The 25,073-nt window shown below is 46.8% G+C and overlaps 1 protein-coding gene across 1 annotated transcript in view; it reads right to left on the bottom strand.

The window, feature by feature from the left end:
• The window catches only part of LOC138276102 (zinc finger protein interacting with ribonucleoprotein K-like), a 52,853-nt gene extending 27,989 nt beyond the window's left edge, over positions 1-24,864 (bottom strand). Inside the window, exon 1 of the mRNA XM_069219155.1 lies at positions 24,730-24,864. The gene's annotated coding sequence lies outside the window, so the exon portion shown is untranslated. The remainder of the gene's footprint in view (positions 1-24,729) is intronic.
• Positions 24,865-25,073: the final 209 nt, after the last annotated feature.

Genomic DNA, 25,073 nt, shown 5'->3' with positions numbered 1-25,073 from the left:
AGTGCTGGAGACCCTGGCTAGGCTGTGCACAAAGGAAATCCTGGAAGAGTGCACAGGTGCCGGAGCAGCTTCAAATCACGTAGTACACAGCTTTGCAGTCTAGCGTGGGGAGGCAAGGACTTACCTCCACCAAACTTGGACTGAAGAGTCACTGGGCTGTGGGAGTCACTTAGACAGAGTTGCTGTGTTCCAGGGACCACGCTCGTCAGTATGAGAGGGGACCCAGAGGGCCGGTGATGCAGTCTTTTGGTGCCTGCGTTAGCAGGGGGAAGATTCCGTCGACCCACGGGAGATTCCTTCAGAGCTTCTGGTGCAGGGTGAAGACAGGCTACGCCCAGAGCATGCACCACCAGGAAACAGTCGAGAAAGCCGGCAGGACGAGGCGCTATAATGTTGCTGGTAGTCGTCTTGCTACTTTGTTGCGGTTTTGCAGGTGTCCTGGAGCAGTTAGCGGTCGATCCTTGGTAGAAGGTGAAGAGAGAGATGCAGAGGAACTCTGGTGAGCTCTTGCATTCGTTATCTGAAGACTTCCCCAAAGCAGAGACCCTAAATAGCCAGAAAAAGAGGTTTGGCTACCAAGGAAGGAGGATTGGCTACCAAGAGAGGTAAGGGCCTATCGGAAGGAGCCTCTGACGTCACCTGCTGACACTGGCCACTCAGAGCAGTCCAGTGTGCCCCCAACACTTCTGTTTCCAAGATGGCAGAGGTCTGGGACACACTGGAGGAGCTCTGGGCACCTCCCCTAGGAGGTACTGGTCAGGGGAGTGGTCACTCCCCTTTCCTTTGTCCAGTTTCATGCCTGATCTTAGACATGTTACATGGCCATGTTCGGAGTTACCATTGTGACGCTATACATATGTAGTGACATATGTATAGTGCACGCATGAATTGGTGTCCCCGCACTCACAAAGTCCGGGGAATTTGCCCTGAACGATGTGGGGGCACCTTGGCTAGTGCCAGGGTGCCCACACACTAAGTAACATGGCACCCAACCTTCACCAGGTGAAGATTAGACCTATACGTGACTTATAAGTTACTTATGTGCAGTGGTAAATGGCTGCGAAATAACATGGACGTTATTTCACGCAGGCTGCAGTGGCAGGCCTGTGTAAGAATTGTCAGAGCTCCCTATGGGTGGCAAAAGAAATGCTGCAGCCCATAGGGATCTCCTGGAACCCCAATACCCTGGTACCTCAGTACCATTTACAAGGGAATTATATGGGTGTACCAGTATGCCAATGTGAATTGGTAAATTTAATCACTAGCCTGTTAGTGACAAATTTGTAAAGCAGAGAGAGCATAACCACTGAGGTTCTGGTTAGCAGAGCCTCAGTGAGACAGTTAGGCATCACACAGGAAACACATACAGGGCACATACTTATGAGCACTGGGGCCCTGGCTGGCAGGGTCCCAGTGCCAAATAGACTAAAACAACATATATAAAATGAAATATGGGGGTAACATGCCAGACAAGATGGTACTTTCTTACACAACCCCCCCCCAAACGAAGGACAATAAGACTAGCCATGACCTGATGAGTCTTCATTGTTTAAGTGGAAATATCTGGAGAGTCCATCTGCATTGGAGTGGGTACTCCCAGGTCTATGTTCCACTGTATAGTCAATTTCCTGTAGAGATATGGACCACCTCAACAATTTAGGGTTTTCACCTTACATTTGTTTTAGCCGAAGTAGAGGTTTGTGGTCTGTCTGAACAATGAAGTGAGTGCCAAACAGGTATGGCCTCAACTTTTTTAGTGACCAGACCGCAGCAAAGGTCTGCCTCTGTATGGCAGACCAACGCTTTTCTCTAGGGGTCAACCTTCTACTGATAAAAGCAACTGGTTGATCCTGGCCCTCAGAATTCAGTTGTGATAAGACTGCCCCTACCCCTAATTCAGATGCATCAGTTTGAACAATGAATTTCTTGGAGTAACATGGGCTTTTTAGGACAGGTGCAGAGCACATGGCCTGTTTGAGCTCCTCAAAAGCTTTCTGACAGCTAGCTGTCCATAATACCTTTTTAGGCATTTTCTTACTTGTGAGATCATTAAGAGGGGCTGCTATGGAGCCATAGTTTTTAATGAACCTCCTGAAATACCCTGTGAGGCCTAAGAAGGCTCTCACCTGGGTATGAGTTGTAGGGGGAACCCAATCCATGATTGTCTGGATTTTCCCCTGTAGTGGTGCAATCTGTTCTCCACCTACCAGGTGTCCCAGATAAACCACCTTACCCTGCCCTATCTGGCACTTTGAGGCCTTGATAGTGAGGCCTGCCTTTTGCAGGGCCTCCAAAACTTTCCAAAGGTGGACCAGGTGCTCATCCCAGGTTGAGCTAAAGACAGCAATATCATCAAGATATGCTGCACTGAAAGCCTCCAACCCTTGCAGGACTGTGTTCACCAACCTCTGAAAAGTGGCAGGTGCATTTTTCAAACCAAAGGGAATCACTGTAAATTGTTAGTGCCCTCCTATAGTTGAAAATGCATCTTAGGTTTAGCATCTTCTGCCAATTTGATCTGCCAATACCCTGCAATCAAATCAAAAGTGCTAAGATACTTGGCAGATGCCAGTGTATTAATGATCTCATCTGCCCTGGGTATAGGGTGAGTATCAGTTTTTGTTACCTGATTGAGACCTCTGTAGTCTACAGAAAACCTCATCTCCCTTTTTCCATCTTTTGTGTGAGGCTTTGGTACAAGCACTGTAGTGTAGCCATTTTTAATGTAGCTTTCTGCGCGTTTGCTTAAAGTATTAGGCATCTGTGCACTTTGCCCTAGATGCATTTTATTTAGCCTCACACTGTTATTTTACAATAACCAGTTTCTCGGTCTTGTTTTATTTTCTTCTATCACACTGTTTAGCTTACTTCAGCACTGAAGTTCTCAAAAAATACATTCTTGCTCGCTCTGTGCTTCAGTCAAGGATACAGTCTGGTACATTGCCGATAGACGTGGTAGAAGTTTAGGGTCATATGTATGAACACATTTTCCCATAGATAAAGAATGGGCAAAATTGCTTGCTACATCTGGCCCGAAGTCTTTAGGGTTCGTAGAAAGTACACATTGTTACGTAGGGACGTTTCTTAGAACACTGGCGTGTTAGTTATAAAAACACTTCCTAGTCCTGGTACACGTAAGAGGGAGATTCCGACCAGGAACCCACAACTAGATGCTGACTGCCCTGCTGCAGATGCTGATCCCGATCACAGGCCTTTGCTCAGGTATGAGGGTCGATGTCCTCCCGGGGGAACCTGAAAGGCAGGCTTAGAGCTTAACATGCTGTGCTCAAAATAGAACTTAGAGAGAGAACGTAATCTAGTTGCACTATGATAGCATTATTCTTATGTTTCACTCTCCTCGTTACTATTTCAATCCTACTGTGTTGTATGGTTCTGGTTATTGGGGCTCACGCCTTGTTATCTAAAATGCAGTAGTTTTAATAAACCAATCTTTAAAACTTAAACTGCCTTTGTCATTTATATATGAGACCACACTGTGTATGAGAGAACTGGTTGGGACCTGAGTGACCACGACTTCCCTGGGAAGCACTAAGATGTCATGCGCTCGGCTGCCCAATTGTCTCTTCCCTTTGGGAGAGATAAGGCACTGCTAGTTAGCCGGAGCTCAACCCAGATTTGGGGTGACAAAGGTCCTTCGCCATAGGTTAGACTTAGTCCCCCACACTGTGAACGATCTTCCCGCCCAAAAATCCAATAGTCTCATTTGGATAATGAGAGCCTACGCGATATGGCGCCGCCAACGATTGGTCTGGCTCTAATTTTCGGGTCCACCAGTCTCTCTCGGTCTCATATATTATAATGATCCCTCAGTTCCTTTAACGGAGACGTCCGTGGCACTGAGGACTTCCACCACCGCGATATAGGTAACCCTAATTATAGCGGATGGTTGTTCAAGCTTGAGCCTTAAAAGGAAAGACCCCATCTTGGTGTGCCTTCTCTGAACCATTGTTGTTTTTCTAATGGCGAATCCCCAGGTAATACAAATAGATCTTAATATGAGACAGCCTCTCACAGCACATTTGCTTGCACATGGTCTTACGATCCAGGGTGGTCCAGTCACGTTTGTGGTGGCCGCCCACGCAGCCTATAGGACAGAACTTTTCTACTCTTGGGTCACATTTCCAGCAGCTGATGGGAATACAAATACATTTCACACATATACGGTTGCGAACGCGCCTGGCCAGTACAGGGCGTACGTATACATAGAGATACCTCTTTCTTATCAAGAACATAATAATTGGCTTGATGGCACCCTACCCCATACAATATTGCCAGTAAGGTTAGGTCCACTGAGTAATGATGGTCCGACCTGGCCTTTATTGGCCACATATACACCACATCCTGCGGTTGCAAATATGCCGGTGGCTGAAGTTCGTCGTTTATATACAGACTTAACGGCTACATATAGATAGTACAATTTGTGATGCAGACACTAAATACAAACCGAGCGCATGCTGCTCCAGCACAACCACATGCAGTTACACCAGGTATAAACCCGGTGACTGTACACTCTATCATGGGTAAAGTTCCAGCAAAACGGGAGGAACTCAATTTTGGCTGGCACAGAAAATTAATACGCTGGAGGCGGTATTTCCCCATATGGGACCTCAGGCCAGACCTAGAATATTACCTATGTGTTTACCATTTGGCATGGTTCCCACAGTGGAACATTGTAATACATGAGGCACAGTGTTTGCCGTGCTCTATACAACGGCACACGGTACACCGACCTTGGCCAACCTACCGGAAGTGCTTAAACAAATTTCGGATGAATACGGGGCTGCCCCAGCCTTAGATTTAGGAATGCAACTGATGGGCAACTTTGTCACGGTTTCTTCAATAATACTAAGTAATCTTAAAGGGGAGGCAGTTGCACTTGCAGTGCGTATGCGTCTTCGTGACGTCCCGCAACTAGATCAAGAGCGGGAATTGCCAAAAATAATAGCGGAAACATATTCCAGTATCGGTCGATATAGCTTAGGGGCTAGACCGCAAAAACCACAGTTTCAAGGAAAAATTTGTAAAGACAATGCTAAACAGCAACCTGAGGGTAATAAGAAGCGCTGGGAGAAAAAACAACAGGCACCTAAAAAAGAAAGGGGAGAATCTCCACGTACGGAGACCCCGCAGAATAGGTATAATCTCAGAAATAGAGATAACCTGAAAACGCCTGATAGATATCAATTCACTGATATACGGCAATCTCGTTCCTTTCAGGACTCATTGGAAAAGAGAAATGAGAGAGGTGGGCGGTCAGAGCGGAGAACAGAGTACGTGAAACCAAGACAGGAATCGTAACGCTCTTCGGAGGTTTCTGTCAAGAAGGAAGAGAAACCGATACAACAAAAACAACAGTTTAAAAAGAAAAAGGTGGCGGCAGTCTCAGTTAGACATGCCACACAGGAAGAGAGTTCTCTTGAAGAACAAGACATGGGCACTAGCACTGCTAGACAGCGCGGCAGAGGTCACAATAGTTCGCCGGAATCTTCTAGAGCATCTGGAGGTGAAAGCAATTGATGACTTCATACAAGTTGAAACAGCAGATATGCGTGTCTCTGAACCCGATAGGGTGTATACAATGACTTTACTATTGGAAGGAGACATTGAACGCACGATACAAGCAATATTTTGGGATTGTGTAGTCAAGATATATGAAATTTTTCAGGCTGAACAGGAATGGCCGCCTGACTTTGTCCGCACCTGCCCAGTTGGGGAGAAGGTTATTCACCACGTGTTCCAGGGGAACTTGCAGAGTCCTATTGCATCAAATGGGCTCTAGCACAAGCACCTGCCTTATATAGAAATCACGTAGGGTGGGATAGGGATTCTCCATATCATGTAATTCCGATTAAAGGCGAACCTCAGCCACAACTGCAGTATCCCATAAAACATGAAGCAAGGGCACCGGTGAGAGAAATACTTACACAACTGGAATACCAGGGGGTAATTGAAACCTGTGTCTCACCGATGAATAATCCCTTATTCCCTGTAGCTAAACCGGACCATTCATATAGAATAGTGTTAGACTACAGACATCTGAACGGACGTACACGTACATACGCTATACAAAATTCACATAGCGCCGCACTGGTGTATAACATTGTGCGGAAAAAATATAAAACGACTTTAGAAATCTCGAATGGATTCTTCTGCCAGAATATAGCACCCGAAAGCAGGGATATCACAAGCTTTAGCGCATTAGGCTCCCAGAAAAAATTCTGTTGTTTGCCTCAGGGGTATAAGAATAGCCCGGGTCTGTTTGTGGCTCGTGTGACGGCAATTTTACACGAGTTGGACCCTGAAGCATTGTCATATGTAGATGATATATATCTCACAGATGACGAGTTACTACAACATTTGACACTGGTAGCCCGCATTGTTGTGGGGTTTGCCAAAATTGGCTACAAATTTAACTGCAAAAAATCTAAAATTGCCTTCCTCAGCGGCATATTCCTGGGATATGAGCTTTCAAATTAAGGTAAGAGCCTAGTGCCACAATTTTTTGAAAAGTGTGCACAATTGCAACCACCTAATACGATTAAGAAACTCCAATCATTGTTGGGCTTTCTAAATTTTGGCACAACATACATTCCTGATTATGCTACACGCATAAAACCTTTATACAAATTAATCCGTCCTGATTTTTCAAGCAAATTCGGGACAATTGAACATACACATACTCTTCGGGCGTTACAAGCAGATCTCCTAGCTGCAAAACATTTACATACATGGGAGAACAAGACGCATTTGGTCATCAGGGTGATAGCTGGGGCCATTGGGTTTACGTATGTAACATTTAATGAAGGTGAGACAGTCCCAATTGGATACAAGTCCCACTTGTATTCGGCTGCTGAACAACGATTTGCACCCATAGAGAAAATACTCACTGCTGTACAGATGGCTGTTATTAAAGAACGACCTCTTGCCCAGGGTAAACGCATTATTGTCGTTTCCCCAATTCCAGGCCTGGAGGCTGTTACAAAAGCTAGCGTTCCGAGTGAAAAAGCACTGCGCCCGCGATGGATACAGTGGGCTACGTCTTTGATAGCCACTGATGTAGATTACATTTTCGACCCAAAATTACAAACTCAAGAATTTCTGCAATATGAAGTTGAATATCCTGTTCCCTCTGACACGTTGCCTATTGATCAATATCAAGTAGTCATGTACACCGATGGCTCTGCGCAACCGGCGGTGGGAACAAAACACCAATATTCTGCTGCATGTGCAGTAGTGAGCGGCCATATGGAGGGGGAGAAATTCTGCCCCAACATACTTATACACAATCCTTAGGGGATTGTACGGCACAATTGGCTGAGCTGAAAGCTCTATTGATGGCATTAGAACATACAGATCCGACAAAGTTCACACTGATTGTTTGTGATTCGTATTGTGTCCAGTCTTTTAATGAATACCTACATTACTGGCGCTTGAAGGGGTTCAGAGATTCAAAAGGCAACACCATAAAACAGAGACTACTGTGGGGGAAGGTAGCAGACCTGAAGGAGACGCTGCCCAAAGCCCATGTTGTACATGCTCTTGGACACCAGCGTGTTGGAATACACGTTGCTGGGAATACTTTGGCTGATGAAGCCACAAAGTTGGCAGTGGCAGTTGCCACTGTGGCCGCAGTGACTCGAGTTCCAAACCAGACACAGAGATTCTGGCTGCCATAAAAGCTACGGTTGATGGCATGCCCTATCCTAAAGGATTTCCTAATAAATATCAATACTTCATGGGAAGTATTCTCAACGCTGAGGTTAAAATACCTAGTGTAGGCATACGCGAGATCCCCAATAAAGTTGTAAGACCACAATTGATTAATGCAGCACATGAGGGAGTGGCATCTGCACATGCTGGCGTGGCCGCCACAATTTCACTATTACAGGCCCGTTACTGGTGGCCTGGTCTCTATAAAGAGACTAAGCAGTATGTCCTTTGTTGTGACATCTTTCAACAAATTAAAGTTTCAACAGCTAAGCGCCCGCCGCAGACACCCCTCTTAATATCCAACAGACCATTACAATGTGTGTACTTGGATCATTGCGGACCACTTACATCGGATAGTGCATACAAATATATACTAGTCGCTGTTGATTCTTGCTCCAGATTTGGGTGGGTGTGGCCACATCGCTCGGCTGACGCTCGAACTGTTATTAAAGATTTGTGTGTCTTTGTCGGTACATATACAGTTGCAGCATTCCATTCGGACCAGGGCCCTGTTTTTGCCTCAAGGGCATTCAGGCCCACCATGGCTTTCTTGGGGTCCAGCTCCAGTTCTCGTCTCCATTTCATCCTGAGGGAAATTCTGTCGTTGAGCGATTAAACCGCGATTTAAAGCACTCCTTAACAGCCAGAGTCTTAGGTAAGGTCGTAGTTGGCTAACCCACCTGTATGGAGTTCAGAGAACACTGAATAACCTGCCTAGAAGGTCCCTGGGGGGTCGTACTTCATATGAGTGCCTGTTCGGAACACGAATGTTTGTTCCGGATCTTGATAGTCCTGGTGTGGAGGCAGCGGAAACGCCTTTTGACATAAATGATCGTGTCACTGTTTTGCAGGAATTACAACAGTTCCGTGAAGGTAACTCTTCTAAAAGTGCTGCCTCCACAGGAATTAAGGATGTGCCAGTAACACCTACTGGCTGGATTCCCAGAGTTGGGGCTCTTGTGCGTGAAAAGGTCGCAGTGAAAAAAGAAGTTGGCCCCTCTTATCGAGCACCAGTCCCTGTGTTGGGGATACACGGAACGAGAACTGTTATTTTACCACCGTTGCCAGGTGCCAAAGAAAATCGCTTTGTCTCCATTGACAATGTCAAGTTACAACATGTGGCCGATTCTGCACAGCAGACCAAGAGGAACGTCCAGTAGTTCCTGAATCCCTCTCACTACTGGGGAAGATGTTCCGCTTCAAGTTATCTATACCAACACTGTTGCCTCTCTGATCTTGGGGAGGGTGGATGATGATCTTGCATTAGTTCCACTGACAACAAATAACTTAGAAAAATGTTATCGAGTCACCATGATTACTGACGTGGAGGATGGTGCTATCTACAGTGTACCACTGCGAGAAACACCAACTCCTCCATTTGAATACGGCGACACCTTTTGCACTAACTGCCTCTGGGAACTTTGCCAACAACAACGATGGTCTATCGGACTCGTTTGCCTCTTCAACTACTGACCCAGGTCCACGTAAGCTGATGTGTTGGCTTAAAGATACATATTTTGTTTTTCCTTGGAACTATCTGTGGCTCTTATTGTAGGAAAGTACCATCTTGCCTGGCATGTTACCCCCATATTTCACTGTATATATGTTGTTTTAGTCTATGTGTCACTGGGACCCTGCCAGGCAGGGCCCCAGTGCTCATAAGTATGTGCCCTGTATGTGTTCCCTGTGTGATGCCTAACTGTCTCACTGAGGCTCTGCTAACCAGAACCTCAGTGGTAATGCTCTCTCTGCTTTACAAATTTGTCACTAACAGGCCAGAGACTAAATTTACCAATTCACACTGGCATACTGGTACACCCATATAATTCCCTAGTATATGGTACTGAGGTACCCAGGGTGTTGGGGTTCCAGGAGATTCCTATGGGCTGCAGCATTTCTTTTGCCACCCATAGGGAGCTCTGACAATTCTTACACAGGCCTGCCAGTGCAGCCTGAGTGAAATAACGTCCACGTTATTTCACAGCCATTTACCACTGCACTTAAGTAACTTATAAGTCACCTATATGTCTAACCTTCACCTGGTGAAGGTTGGGTGCAATGTTACTTAGTGTGTGGGCACCTTGGCACTAGCCAAGGTGCCCCCACATCGTTCAGGGTCAATTCCCCGGAATTTGTGAGTGCGGGGACACCATTACACGCGTGCACTGTACACAGGTTACCTATGTACAGTGTCACAATGGTAACTCCGACCATGGCCATGTAACATGTCTAAGATCATGGAATTGTCACCCCAATGCCATTCTGGCATTGGGGGGAAAATTCCATGATCCCCCGGGTCTCTAGCACAGAACCCGGGTACTGCCAAACTGCCTTTCCGGGGTCTCCACTGCAGCTGCTGCCAACCCCTCAGACAGGTTTCTGCCCTCCTGGGGTCCAGGCAGCCCTGGCCCAGGACGGCAGAACAAAGGATTTCCTCTGAGAGAGGGTGTAACACCCTCTCTCTTTGGAAATAGGTGTGAAGGCTGGGGAGGAGTAGCCTCCCCCAGCCTCCGGAAATGCTTTGATGGGCACAGATGCTGCCCATCTCTGCATAAGCCAGTCTACACCGGTTCAGGGATCCCCCAGCCCTGCTCTGGCACGAAACTGGACAAAGGAAAGGGGAGTGACTACTCCCCTGACCTGCACCTCCCAGTGGAGGTGCCCAGAGCTCCTCCAGTGTGTCCCAGACCTCTGCCATCTTGGAAACAGAGGTGTCTGTGGCACACTGGACTGCTCTGCGTGGCCAGTGCAAGTAGGTGATGTCAGAGGCTCCTTCTGATAGGCTCTTACCTCTCTGGGTAGCCAATATTCCTTCCTAGGTAGCCAAACCTCCTTTTCTGGCTATTTAGGGTCTCTGCTTTGGGGAATTCTTCAGATAACGAATGCAAGAGCTCACCAGAGTTCCTCTGCATCTCCCTCTTCACCTTCTGCCAAATGATCGACTGCTGACTGCTCAGGACGCTTCCACTCGACGGACTCTTCCCCCTGCAACCGCAGACAACAAAAGACTGCATCACTGGTCCTCTTGGTCCCCTCTCAGCACGACGAGCGTGGTCCCTGGAACTCAGCAACTCTGTCCAAGTGACTTCTACAGTCCAGTGACTCTTCAGTCCAAGTTTGGTGGAGGTAAGTCCTTGCCTCCCCACTCTAGACTGCATTGCTGGGTACCGCGTGATGTGCAGCTGCTCCGGCTCCTGTGCACTCTTCCAGGATTTCCTTCGTGCACACCCAAGCCTGGGTCCCCGACACTCTAACCTGCAGTGCACAAAATTCTGAGTTGTCCTCCGGCGTTGTGGGACTCCCTTTTGTGACTTCGGGTGGACTCCAGTTCACTTTTCTTGTAAGTGCCTGTTCAGGTACTTCTGCGGGTGCTGCCTGCTTCTGTGAGGGCTCCCTGTCTTGCTGGGCGCCCCCTCTGTCTCCTCATCCAAGTGGCGACATCCTGGTCCCTCCTGGGCCACAGCAGCCTCCAAAAACCCTAACCGCGACCCTTGCAGCTAGAAAGGCTTGTTTGCGGTCTTTCTGCGTGGGAACACCTCTGCAAAATTCTTCACGAGGTGGGACATCCATCCTCCAAAGGGGAAGTTCCTTGTCCTCTTCGTTCTTGCAGAACACCAAGCTTCTTCCAACAGGTGGCAGCTTCCTTGCACCCTCAGCTGGCACTTCTTGGGCTCCTGCCCACTCTCGACACTGTCGCGACTCTTGGACTTGGTCCCCTTGTCTTACAGGTACTCAGGTCCGGAAATCCACTGTTGTTGCATTGCTGGTGTTTGTTCTTCCTGCAGAATCCCCCTATCACTACTTCTCTGCTCTCTGGGGGTAGTAGGTGCACTTTACACCTACCTTTCAGGGTCTTGGGGTGGGCTATTTTTCTAACCCTCACTGTTTTCTTACAGTCCCAGCGACCCTCTACAAGCTCACATAGGTTTGGGGTCCATTCGTGGTTCGCATTCCACTTTTGGAGTATATGGTTTGTGTTGCCCCTATACCTATGTTCTCCTATTGCAATCTATTGTAACTTTACACTGCTTGCATTACTTTTCTTGCTATTACCTGCATAATTTTGGTTTGTGTACATATATCTTGTGTATATAACTTATCCTCATACTGAGGGTACTTACTGAGATACTTTTGGCATATTGTCATAAAAATAAAGTACCTTTATTTTTAGTATATCTGTGTATCGTGTTTTCTTACGATATTGTGCATATGACACCAGTGGTATAGTAGGAGCTTTACATGTCTCCTAGTTCAGCGTAAGCTACTTTGCCATAACTACCTTCTATCAGCCTAAGCTGCTAGAAACACCTCTTCTACACTAATAAGGGATAACTGGACCTGGCACAAGGTGTAAGTACCTCTGGTACCCACTACAAGCCAGGCCAGCCTCCTATATTGGTTGTGCAGCGGTAGGATAAGTACTTGTAAGTACTTACCACTTTGTCATTGTGTACTTTTCATGAGAGAATAATATACAAAACAAGTTCAGTGTATGTACACTTAACCAAAAAGTTTTGCTTTTCTCCTATTCCACTTTCTACTAAGTGCTGAAAAGTACTCTAAAACTTCTAAAAGTTTCCAAAAAGTTTGAAAAAGTTTTTGTTTCTCTGTTCTTTAAAAAGTCCTGAAACTTTTTCTTTCTTCTCACTGTCTCTAAACCTTCTTCTATCATGTCTGATGTAGGGGCTGCTCTTAAAATGGTCAATACTACCTATGACAATTTAAATTTCAAGAGCCTATGGAGTCTCTGCTTAGATAGAGGTTTAATGATAGGAAAGAACCCTACAAGAGAGTTTCTATATAACATGCTCATTGTGAATGATGAGTCCCAAGCAGGCACTTCAAATGAGAAGTTAATAGATGGCTCCCATTCTGACTCAGGGGAACTCCTTGAGGGAGGTGGGGAGGATTCTGTTCCAAATCTGCCCCTTAGCAGACCACCTAGCAATGCTGGTAGTAATAGGAGCTCCCATCATAGTAGGGATGTTTTTATTCCTAGAGGCCAGGTTCTTAGACTCCAAGCAGTTAGGGACAGATCTCCCTCTGTTGTTTCCAATTTATCCTCTGTGTCCAAGCATTCCCAACCCACCCACTCTGAAGACAACATGTTAGAAAGAGAACTCAAAAGTTGAGAGTGGAAGAGACCAGACTGAAGCTTAAACAGCAACAGCTGGCTCTAGACAGGGAATCCCTAGACCTGGAGAAGGAGAGACAGAGATTGGGGTTAGGACCCCATGGTGGCAGCAGCAGTATTCCTGATAGTAATCCTGTTAGAGAGCATGATTCCAGGAATCTGCACAAGATAGTTCCCCCTTACAAGGAGGGGGATGACATCAACAAGTGGTTTGCTGCACTTGAGAGGGCCTGTATGGTACAGGGGGTCCCTCAAAGACAGTGGGCTGCTATATTGTGGCTATCTTTCAATGGAAAGGGTAGGGATAGGCTCCTTACTGTTAGAGAAAGTGATGCGAACAATTTTGCAGTTTTGAAGGATGCACTCTTGGATGGATTTGGCTAAACCACTGAAAAATACCGGATTAAGTTCAGAGACACCGGAAAAGAGACCTCACAAGACTGGATAGATTTTGTTGACTGTTCAGTGAAGGCCTTGGAGGGGTGGTTACATGGCAGTAAAGTTTCTGACTATGAAAGCCTGTATAATCTTATTCTGAGAGAGCATATTCTGAATAACTGGGTGTCTGATTTGTTACACCAATATCTAGTGGACTCAGATCTGACCTCTCCCCAAGAACTGGGAAAGAAGGCAGAAAAATGGGTCAGAACAGGAGTGAACAGAAACGTTCATACAGGGGGTGACAAGGATGGCAAGAAGAAAGATGGTAAGTCTTCTGACAAGGGTGTGGACAAAACTAACACTGAGTCTTCATCAGGCCCACAACAATCCTCTGGTGGGGATGGTGGGTCCAAATCTTCTTCAAATCAAGTTAAAAAGCTGTGGTGTTATTTGTGTAAAGTCAAAGGCCATCGGGGTGGCTAAGAGTGTTGTTATGAGCGTCTGTCACTTGGTACTGCTGACCAAATAAGTTTTGTTCAGGGTGGACCAGTTTCTCTATGACCCTAGTAACACTGGCACCTGTGTCCCTGTAGGCCTGAACCTCAACACCATTTATTAGGGGAAGTTGCTGGTACTTATCCATGTTCAGGGGACAAGCAACCAAGGTGACCAAATCAATGGCACCTTCAGAGACTAAAACAGCCTCTGTAGTCTCCCTAACAAGACCAACCCCAACTACATTGCCAATAGTGAGCCCAGCTACACCCTTGGATTGGCTATTAGTAGGTTTCCCACAACCACTGCTATTACTAGGGGCACTAGAATTTGCAGCAGGGGTTGTGGTAGTGGGAGGTTTGGAGTTTTTCTTTGAACAACTGGAATCAGTTGCCCAATGGCCTTTGACTTTACACAAATAACACCAAGGCTTTTTAGGTTGATTATTGGAAGAGGATTTGGACCCACCACCCCCACCAGAGGATTTTTGTGGGCCTGATGAAGACTCAGTATGCTTACTTTTGTCCCCATCCTTGTCAGAAGACTTATCATCCTTCTTGCCATCTTTGTCACCCCCTGTATGAACTTTTCTGTTCAACCTTGTTCTGACCCACTTGTCTGCCTTCTTTTTCAATTCTTGGGGAGAGGTCAGATCCGAGTCCACTAGGTATTGGTGCAACAAGTCAGACACACAGTTATTCAGAATATGCTCTCTCAGAATAAGATTATACAGGCTTTCATAGTCAGATACCTTACTGCCATGTAAGCACCCTTCCAAGTCCTTCACTGAACAGTCCACAAAATCTGTCCAGTCTTGAGAGGACTCTTTTCTGGTGCCTCTGAACTTAATCCTGTATTGTTCAGTGGTTAAGCCAAATCCATCCAAGAGTGCATCCTTCAATACAGTGAAATTGTTAGCTTCACTTTCCCTAATAGTAAGGAGCCTATCCCTACCCTTTCCAGTGAAAGATAGCCACAAAATAACAGCCCACTGCCTTTGAGGGACCCCCTGTACCACACAGGCCCTCTCAAGTGCAGCAAACCACTTGTTGATGTCATCCCCCTCCTTGTAAGGGGGGACTATCTTGTGCAGATTCCTGGAATCATGCTCTCTAACAGGATTACTTTCAGGAATACTGCTGCTGCCACCATCGGGTCCTAACCCCAACCTCTGTCTTTCCTTCTCAATGTCTAGGGATTACCTATCTAAGGCCAGCTGTTGCTGCTTAAGCTTCAGTCTGGTCTCTTCAACCCTCAACTTTTTGAGTTCCCTTTCTAACAAGTTATCCTCAGGGTGGGTGGGTTGGTAATGCTTTGACACAGATGACAAATGGGAAACTTCAGAGGGGGACCTGTCCCTAACCTTCTGGACCCTGGTAACTTGGCCTCTAGGAATAAAGGATGCCCTACTGTGATCGGAACCTCCATTACTACCAACATTACTGGGTGTCCTGCTGGGGGGCAGATCCTGTTCAGAACCCTCTCCACCCTTCTCAGGGAACTCTCCTGAATCAGACTGGGAAGTTTCTACATGTTCTAAACTCTCATTTGATGGACCAGCTTGGTTCTCATAATCTACAATATGCATGTTGAACAGAAACTCTTTTGTAGGGTTCTTTCCTATAACTAAACCTCTATCTAGGCAGAGACTCCTTAAGCTCTTGTAATTCAAAATGTCATAAATAGCATTGACAGTTTTGGGAGCAGAATCTACCACAGACATGATAGCAAAAGGTTTAGAGATAGTGAGAAGAGAGAAAAAGTTTCAGAACTTTAGAAAACTTCTTCTAACTTTTAGAAGTTTTAAGAAACTTTTCAGAACTTTGTAAAAAGTTTTAGAGAAGAAAAGCAAACTTTTTTGGTTAAGTGTACGTACACTGAACTGTTTGGTATATGATTCTCTTATGAAAAGTACAAAATGACAAAGTGGTAAGTAGTTACAAGTACTTATCCCACTGCTGCACAACCAATGTAGGAGGCTGGCCTGGCTTGTAGTGGGTACCAAAGGTACTTACACCTTGTGCCAGGTCCAGTTATCCCTTATTAGTGTAGAAGAGGTGTTTCTGGCAGCTTAGAATGATAGAAGGTAGCTATGGCAAAGCAGCTTAGGCTGAACTAGGAGACATGCAAAGCTCCTACTATACCACTTATATCATATGCAAAATATCATAAGAAAACACAATGCACAGAGTTACTAAAAATAAAGGTACTTTATTTTTATGACACTATGCCACAAGTATCTCGGTGAGTACCCTAAGTAAGAAGGTAAGTAATATACACAAGTTATATGTACACAAACCCAAATCAGGTAAGTAAGAGCAAGGAAAGTAATGCAAACAGTGTAGAATTACAATAGGTGGCAATAGGAGAACATAGGTATAGGGGCAACACAAACCATATACTCCAAAAGTGGAATGCGGACCACAAATGGACTCCAGACCTATGTGAGCTTGTAGAGGGTCGCTGGGACTGTAAGAAAACAGTGAGGGTTAGAAAAATTCCCCACCCCAAGACCCTGAAAAGTAGGAGTAAAGTGCACCTACTACCCCCAGAGAGCACAATAGTCGTGATAGGGGGATTCTGCAGGAAGAACAAACACCAGCAGTGCACTGACAACAGATTTCCGGACCTGAGGACCTGCAAGGCAAGGGGACCAAGTCTAATAGTCGCAACAGTGTCCGGGGGGGCAGGAGCCCAGGAAACCCCGGATGAAGGTGCAATGAAGCTGCCTCCGGTTGGAAGAAACTTGGGGTTCTGCCAGAAAGAAGAGGACTAGGGGACTTCTCCTTTGGAAGACGGATGTCCCACGTCGTGATGAAGCTTGCAGAGGTGTTCCCACGCAGAAAGACCGCAAACAAACCTTGCTAGCTGCAAGGGTCGCGGTAGAGGTTTTTGGGTGCTGCTGAGGGCCAGGAAGGACCAGGATGTCACCTTTTGGAGGAGGAGACAGAGGGGACGCTCAGCAACTCAGAGAGCCCTCACAGAAGCAGGCAGCACCCGCAGAAGTACCCCAACAGGCACTTGGAAGAAGAGTGAACCAGAGTCCACGTGAAGTTACAAAAGGGAGTCCCAAGATGTCGGAGGACAACTCAGAAGGTTGTGCACTGCAGGACGGAGTGCTGGGGACCCAGGCTAGGCTGTGCACAAAGGAAATCCTGGAAGAGTGCACAGGAGCTGGAGCAGCTGCAAATCACAGAGTACATAGCTTTGCAGTCTAGCGTGGGGAGGCAAGGACTTACCTCCACCAAACTTGGACTGAAGAGTCACTGGACTGTGGGAGTCACTTGGACAAAGTTGCTGTGTTCCAGGGACCACGCTCGTCAGGATGAGAGGGGACCCAGAGGACCAGTGATGCAGTCTTTTGGTGCCTGCGTTAGCAGGGGGGAGATTCCGTCAACCCACGGGAGATTTCTTCAGAGCTTCTGGTGCAGGGTGAAGGCAGGCTACCCCCAGAGCATGCACCACCAGGAAACAGTCGAGAAAGCCGGCAGGATTAGGCGCTACAGTGTTGCTGGTAGTCATCTTGCTACTTTGTTGCGGTTTTGCAGGCGTCCTGGAGCAGTCAGCGGTCGATCCTTGGTAGAAGGTGAAGAGGGAGATGCAGAGGAACTCTGGTGAGCTCTTGCATTCGTTATCTGAAGAATTCCCCAAAGCAGAGACCCTAAATAGCCAGAAAAGGAGGTTTGGCTACCAAGGAAGGAGGATTGGCTACCAAGAGAGGTAAGAGCCTATGAGAAGGAGCCTCTGACGTCACCTGCTGGCACAGGCCACTCAGAGCAGTCCAGTGTGCCACAGACACCTCTGTTTCCAAGATGGCAGAGGTCTGGGACACACTGGAGGAGCTCTGGGGACCTCCCCTGGGAGGTAGTGGTCAGGGGAGTGGTCCCTCCCCTTTCCTTTGTCCAGTTCCGCACCAGAGCAGGGCTGGGGGATCCCTGAACCGGTGTAGACTGGCTTATGCAGAGATGGGCACCATCTGTGCCCATCAAAGCATTTATAGAGGCTGGGGGAGGCTGCTCCTCCCCAGCCCTTCACACCTATTTTCAAAGGGAAAGGGTGTAACACCCTCTCTCAGAGGAAATCCTTTGTTCTGCCTTCCTGGGCCAGGGCTGCCTGGACCCCAGGAGGGCAGAAACCTGTCTGAGGGGTTGGCAGCAGCTGCAGTGGAGATCCCGGAAAGGCAGTTTGGCAGTACCCGGGTTCTGTGCTAGAGACCCGGGGGATCATGGAATTGTCACCCTAATACCAGAAGGATATTGTGGTGACAATTCCATGATCTTACACATGTTACATGGCCATGTTCAGAGTTACCATTGTGACGCTATACATAGGTAGTGACCTATGTATAGTGCACGCGTGTAATTGTGTCCCCGCACTCAGAAAGTCCAGGGAATTTGCCCTGAACGATGTGGGGGCCCCTTGGCTATTGCCAGGGTGCCCACACACTAAGTAACCTGCCACCCAACCTTCACCAGGTGAAGGATAGACAGATAGGTGACTTATAAGTTACTTATGTGCAGTGGTAAATGGCTGTGAAATAACGTGGACGTTATTTCACGCAGGCTGCAGGAGCAGGCCTATGTAAGAATTGTCAGAGCTCCCTATGGGTGGCAAAAGAAATGCTGCAGCCCATAGGGATCTCCTGGAACCCCAATACCCTGGGTACCTCAGTACCATATATGGGTGTACCAGTATGCCAATGTGAATTGGTAAATTTAGTCACTAGCCTGTCAGTGACAAATCTGGAAAGCAGAGAGAGCATAACCACTGAGGTTCTGGTTAGCAGAGCCTCAGTGAGACAGTTAGGCATCACACACGGAACACATACAGGGAACATACTTATGAGCACTGGGGCCCTGCCTGTCAGGGTCCCAGTGACACATAGACTAAAATAACATATATACAGTGAAATATGGGGGTAACATGCCAGGCAAGATGGTACTTTCCTACAGTGAGCTGGTGTATTGCATATCTGGCCAGCTCAACTATCTTGAAGTCCCATCCCAGGGTATCAAAAGCCTGACGGATATCCAGGGACAGTCAGCCAGCAAATAGGTAGTGTTCTTGAGCGACATCCATTATATGAAATAAACTATAGATATGTAGGAAGGTGTTACGTCAGGGAATGCCGCCACATGGATCGGTTTACAATAACCTCAGGAGCAATGGGAGCAGCCTACGCACTAGGATTTTACTTAGGATTTTATATTTAGTGTTTAGCAGTGACAATGGTCATTACAAAGTGAGCTCCATGGGTTGCTGAGATAGGGGCGCTAAGGGCCTCTGGATCATCTGCAGGCACCCAAGGCAATGCCACCTGGTGGATAAAAGAGGCAAAATCTGCTGGGTCAGGAGGCATCGAAGGGTTTACAGCAGTGGTCTTCAAACTTTTTAATGCTGCGCCCCCCCCAGTTGAAAAATAAAAATCATTGGGCCCCCCCCTCAGAATTTTTCACTATTATTGTAGGAAGATGGCAATGTTTAAATAGGTTTAAACCTATTTAAACATTGCAGTTAAGTACTGTTACCTTTTTAAAACTGCAATAACATGCTTCTGCTTAAAACAAAGGCATGTTATCTGTATAATATTTCTTTCGGCCAGAGTTTGGCGCACCCCCTGAGATCACTTGGGGCCCCCCAAGGGGGGCCCACCCCCCAGTTTGAAGACCTCTGGTGTACAGCATTTTATAGAAGTCTTGAAAGGCTGTGTTGATACCCAGCTGTGTTTCAGCTATTCCTTGGGTTAGTGTGTTTATTGATAGAATAGATGTGGTAGGGGTGTGGAATTTAATGAAATATTTACTTGTCCATGGGACAGGTTGCTTCATAAATCTACTTATCCTGTAGACAGAGCCACATGTCCCTTTAGTGCCATGTAGTCCAGTGACACATTTTGGCAGCAATCTCTTAAAATAATGATATTTTCCTCTATGGTTATGCCAGGGTTCCTACTATAGTAGAGCTTGAATTCCAGCAATTCCCTTATTTTGCACACCTTTCTGCAGATCTACAAACTGGGGATGGAAATAGTGTTAGGCAATGCCCTTTGGGAATGGCCTTTGAGTCTGCAAACCTACTAACTTGCATGTTTTAGGGTTTTTGCCAGCTCTTCTTGTTAAAAACGAATAAAAATGGTTAAAGAAAATTAAGTTTCATTGCGATGGCCCTAATGTACTCCAGACACACCCTGGACCCCTACTTCTTCTCCAGCGACAAGGTTAAAGTCAGCCACATCACTCCACTCACATGGACGGATCACTCCATCGTCCACTACCACATGGCAGGGCAACCAACCACCCCTACAGTACCCTACAGTGCAGCTGAAATAAAGTTACAGTAATGGAATGGCTCACCAACCTCCAACTAAACTACCCAGACTCCACCAACAACACAAACAACTTCATCCACTGGATAACCGCCTGCGCCAGTACCCAAAGTGCCCCTGAAAAACCCAAATCCAAATGATCCAAGTAAAAGGCTAGCTGGTACAATGCTGACTTGAAAGGAAAAGGAGAACTACACAAGGTACCATAAATAGAAACACCTACAAGGCTGCTCTTAGACGCTAAAAACATCAATTGATATAGACCAAGAAAAGACTCTGACCCTGAGAATCGAATACAGCTCAAATAACCAGAAGGAACTTTTTACCATTGCCAAGGAATTCACTAACCCTAGCCGCCTTTATCCTCTTTGAACTCTCTGTCATCCTTAAAACAAACTACCACCACACACTCATCACCACACTACATGCAGCAGGAATACACAGACCAACTCTGAAATCGATAGCCTCCTTCCTCTCTATAAGAACTCAATAAGTCAAGATCACACTGTTCACATCAGAACCCAAAGACCTCATCTGCAGAGTCCCACAGGGGTCATCACTCAGCCCGGCACTTTTCAACAGGTACGAGACTCCTCTGGCTAACATCATCAGATCCCATGGAATCAATATAATCTCCTATGCTGATGACACCCAGCTCATTATTTCCCTTTCATCTTTCAGATGACACCATCAGCACCAAGACAATCTTCAAACAATGCATGATCAACATGGCCAATTGGATGAAACAAAACTGCATCAAGTTTAACAGCAACAAAAGTGAAGTGCTGATCCTCAGGAATAAAAGCTCACCCTAGGACTCCACCTGGTGACTCCCCCTGAACGTGGACCCCACACACCCCAACTGACTAAGCTAGGAACCTAGGCCTCATCTTCGACACCAACCCCACCATGAAGTCCCTTATCAACACCGTCATCTCCTCATGTTTCCACATCCTCTTCATGTTATGTAAAAACTTCAAGTGGCTCCCACTGGGCACCAGACATACCATCATGTTTGCACTAATCACAAGCAGATTGGACTATGGCAACACACTCTACGCTAGTATCCCATCCCATCTTCTACACAGACTTCAAACCATCCAAAATGCCACCACCAGACTCATACTCGACCTCCTGCACCGAACCCACACCACGCCACCTCAGACAGTTCCACTGGCTTCCCATCCAGAAGTGATGCCAGTTCAAACTTCTCACAGATGCACTGAAGTCACTACACAACATGGCACCTGTATACCTTAATCAACAGCTCTACTTTCACCATCCCACCATACAACTTCGCTCAGCCACCAACGCAACAGACAACTTCGCTCAACATCATTCTCACTGGCACACACCCTGCATCCACAGAAATAGAACAAGAGTTCCATCATTTATAATTGATGATGAACGCTCAGAAATAAAGGTACTAACTCTGGGACTATCATTTTGTGAAAAGTCAGAATTTTCTTATATTCAGACTAAAATAGATCTGTATAAATATATTAGGAACTCGAGCTAATGAAAGTTTATAAAAACAATGTTAGTAATTTGTGTAAAATACTGAGACTCCACCAATACTGGATACAGAATTTGCTGAAATCAGATTTAGACTTAATGAAAGAATTATTGGAACTGGAGAATAAAAGTGCAAGCAGCACTGGGAGTATTACTGAAAAAATTATAGTCAGAGTGAGACTATATAAATTACTGAAGAAGGAGGTACCACATTTAGACCTGGATGTAGTGAAATGTGTGTTTTGACCACTGACCTTGTGTTGCACCACTTTGCACCTGGATTAGCTGTCCAGTGTTCACCAGTTACAGACTACATTCTGTATTCAGTTTAGCTTTAGATTCATTCTGCCTATTGACTTTATCGTAGCATTAGACACTGCCATGTTAAAGCTGCCCGTGATTTTCCACATTGTAAACTGTGCAATCTGTCTTGTTTTCGTGCTCTTTCTCACCGAAGAGCTAGTACATAATAAGGAGGAGTTAGTCAGTCAGCATGCTAAGGATGTACTAGACTGGTGTTTATGGTACAGTAGGGAACGGCTTTGGCTTGGGAGAGACACCTTGGGAAACTGGCCAGTTCTAACCTGTTTCTTTAAACTCTGACCTAAACGAGCCAGCATGTTTCGATTGCGAAATGAGGGGGTTTTCCAGAAAGCTCCTTTTGTTTTTTAAGATATAAAAAGACCCAATGCGATAGTGAGAGTGTGAGTAGCCTCAATCAGGATTCTAAATGTCAGATACCTGATATCTTTCCCGGGAGGGTACAGATCTCTTTCTCAGTCAAACGGGGTCATTGTCTTAATGGCATGAGAAAGATGAATAATCTGGCAGGCCCTACGGTGATGCATTTTTAATTCATTATTTGCTTTGCATTACATATATTTGCTATGTATATTGCAGTGGAGAATCATTTTGGTATATTTTCCTTTCATTGCTGTGACTACTTTTAAACGTGTGCTTTCAACATGCTAATCTCCTTTTAGGAACCTCATGGTGAAATAATAAATGTCTTCTTTGAACGGAGAAGTGCATTTCAGCGATTTCTGTCAGCTCGGTCATTAGTGAAAAGCAAAACACTGGACCACTCTTTGTACTCATTATTTCACCCGATAGCATAGATGTGTTTTAAGAAACAGTGATTAGAGAACTTTGCAGTTTGCAAATAAAAACAACCAGGAAGAGATTGGCCACATCTCAACAGTGCCGTGGGTAATCATAAACAGACCAGCACTAAATTGAGAGATAACAAAGATTGTGTCATAGGTGCATGACAAAGGTGGCAAAACTGAGCTGTATATGCAGGAATCATATAGTCAACTTTCAAATACTGAGTGCTATAAAAAAGATGCGAAGGCATATTATCTGAAGGAAAAACAAGATTTCCCTAATGATTTAGTGGAATGAAGAGATCAAGGACACATTAGCTATGATGAACTCAGATTCCTGAAGACATATTAACCAAAACTGTCTGTTTTACCTTATACCTAAAGTTCACAAGAACAGCAAGTTGTCTCTAGGGAGACCTAAGATAACGACACGGGAAGATCAATTTGGGAGCACATCAAACTGTGTACATAAATGAGTAACATAGTGGGATAAACAAAGCACTACAAGCATCCATGGAGATCATGGGGGACAGAATAGAAATGCTTCCTCTAAGGAAGAGGTTTCAGTGGCACTGCAGGAAAAGGTTAAGAGGCGGGGAGTGAGTGACAGTGCAGGAAGGGAGTGAGTGAGAGGCAGTGCAAACAATGAGTAAGGCAGTGCAGGAAGTGAGTGAGAGGCAGTGCAAACAATGAGTGAGAGGCAGTGCAGGGAGTCAGTGACAGTGCAGGAAGTGAGCAACAGGCAGTGCAGGGAGTGAAGGACAGTGGAGGAGGGGAGTGAGTGTGAGGCAGTGAAGGGAGTGAGTGGAGGTGCAGGAGTGAGTGAGTCAGAGGCAGTGCAGGTAGTGAGTGAGAGACAGTGCAAACAATGAGTGAGAGGCAGTGCAGGGAGTGAGTGACGGTGCAGTAAGGAAGTGAGTGAGAGGCAGTGCAAACAGTGAGTGAGAGGGAGGGAATGACAGTGCAGGAAGGGAGTGAGACGCAATGGAAATAATGAGTGAGAGGGAGGGAGTGAGAGGAAGTGCAAACAGTGAGTGTGAGGCAGTGCAGAGGGTGAGTGGAGGTGCAAGGAGTGGGTGAGGGGCAATGGAATAGTGAGTGAGAGGGAGTGCAGGGAGTGAGTGGCAGTGCAGGAGGGGAGTGAGTGAGAGGCAGTGCAAGGAGTGAATGGAGGTGGAGTGAGTGAGTGAGAGGCAGTGCAGTGAGTGATTGACAGTACAGGAAGGGAGTGAGAGGCAGTGCAAACAGTGAGTAAGAGGGAGTGACAATGCAGGAAGGGAGTAAGAGGGAGTGCAGGGAGTGAGTGACAGTGCGGGAGGGGAGTGAGTGAGAGGGAGTGTAGGGAGTGAGTGACAGTGCCGGAGGGGAGTGAGTGAGAGGGAGTGTAGGGAGTGAGTGACAGCGCAGGAAGGGGGTGAGTGAGAGGGGGTGCAGGGAGTGAGTGACAGTGCGGGAGGGGAGTGAGTGAGAGGGAGTGTAGGGAGTGAGTGACAGCGCAGGAGGGGAGTGAGTGAGAGGCAGTGCAGGGAGTGAGTGACAGTGCAGGAGGGGAGTGAGTGAGAGTGAGTGCAGGGAGTGAATGACAGTGCAGGAGGGGAGTGAGTGAGAGGGAGTGCAGGGAGTGAGTGACAGTGCCGGAGGGGAGTGAGTGAGAGGCAGTGCAGGGAGTGAGTGACAGTGCGGGAGGGGAGTGAGTGAGAGGGAGTGTAGGGATTGAGTGACAGCGCAGGAGGGGAGTGAGTGAGAGGGAGTGGAGGGAGTGAGTGGAGGTGCAGTGAGTGAGTGAGAGTAAGTGCAGGGAGTGAGTGACAGCGCCGGAGGGGAGTGAGTGAGAGGCAGTGCAGATTGTTTTGTGTAGGTTGTTGCTTCTTTCTCTTTTAATGAGTTTCTGCCTCTTTTGGGGGGCCCCGGCTGCATCACCCCCAGAGCTCCCTTCAGTCCTCTCTGTCTCGGCCTGAAGCTGCGTAAGGGGCTGGGGGCTGGTATTTGTGTCTCTGACACGAAACGCAGGTGAAATAACAGAATTCCGGGCCCCTTGTTACCTTTTCAGTTTCCGACGAGGCCCAAACAAAGACTCCTTTTCGTCCTCGGCGACTCGGGCAGTCTGCGCATGTGCGGGAGAGTAGTGTCTCCACTCGGTAACTGGGGCAGTCTGCGCATGTGCGAAAGTAGTTCCTGATCACGTCGGATGCTTGTGGGCAGTCTGCGCATGTGCCAAACAGTTCTGTCCAGCCACTTCCGGTGAGGTTTATGTTTTGTCTATGAGAACCTTCGGATCCGCGACGGCGTTCTCCTGGCACACAAGATCTTACCAGCAGGTACACTTATCTCTCGCGCATGCGCTGCAAAGACACAAATATCATGGGCCTACGCAGTAGAGACGCCA

This window comes from Pleurodeles waltl, unplaced genomic scaffold (assembly GCF_031143425.1).
Source record: "Pleurodeles waltl isolate 20211129_DDA unplaced genomic scaffold, aPleWal1.hap1.20221129 scaffold_37, whole genome shotgun sequence".
In the NCBI taxonomy this organism is placed as follows: domain Eukaryota; kingdom Metazoa; phylum Chordata; class Amphibia; order Caudata; family Salamandridae; genus Pleurodeles; species Pleurodeles waltl.
The sequence above is the reverse complement of the archived record's forward strand: the minus strand, read 5'-3'. Positions and strand labels throughout refer to the sequence as shown.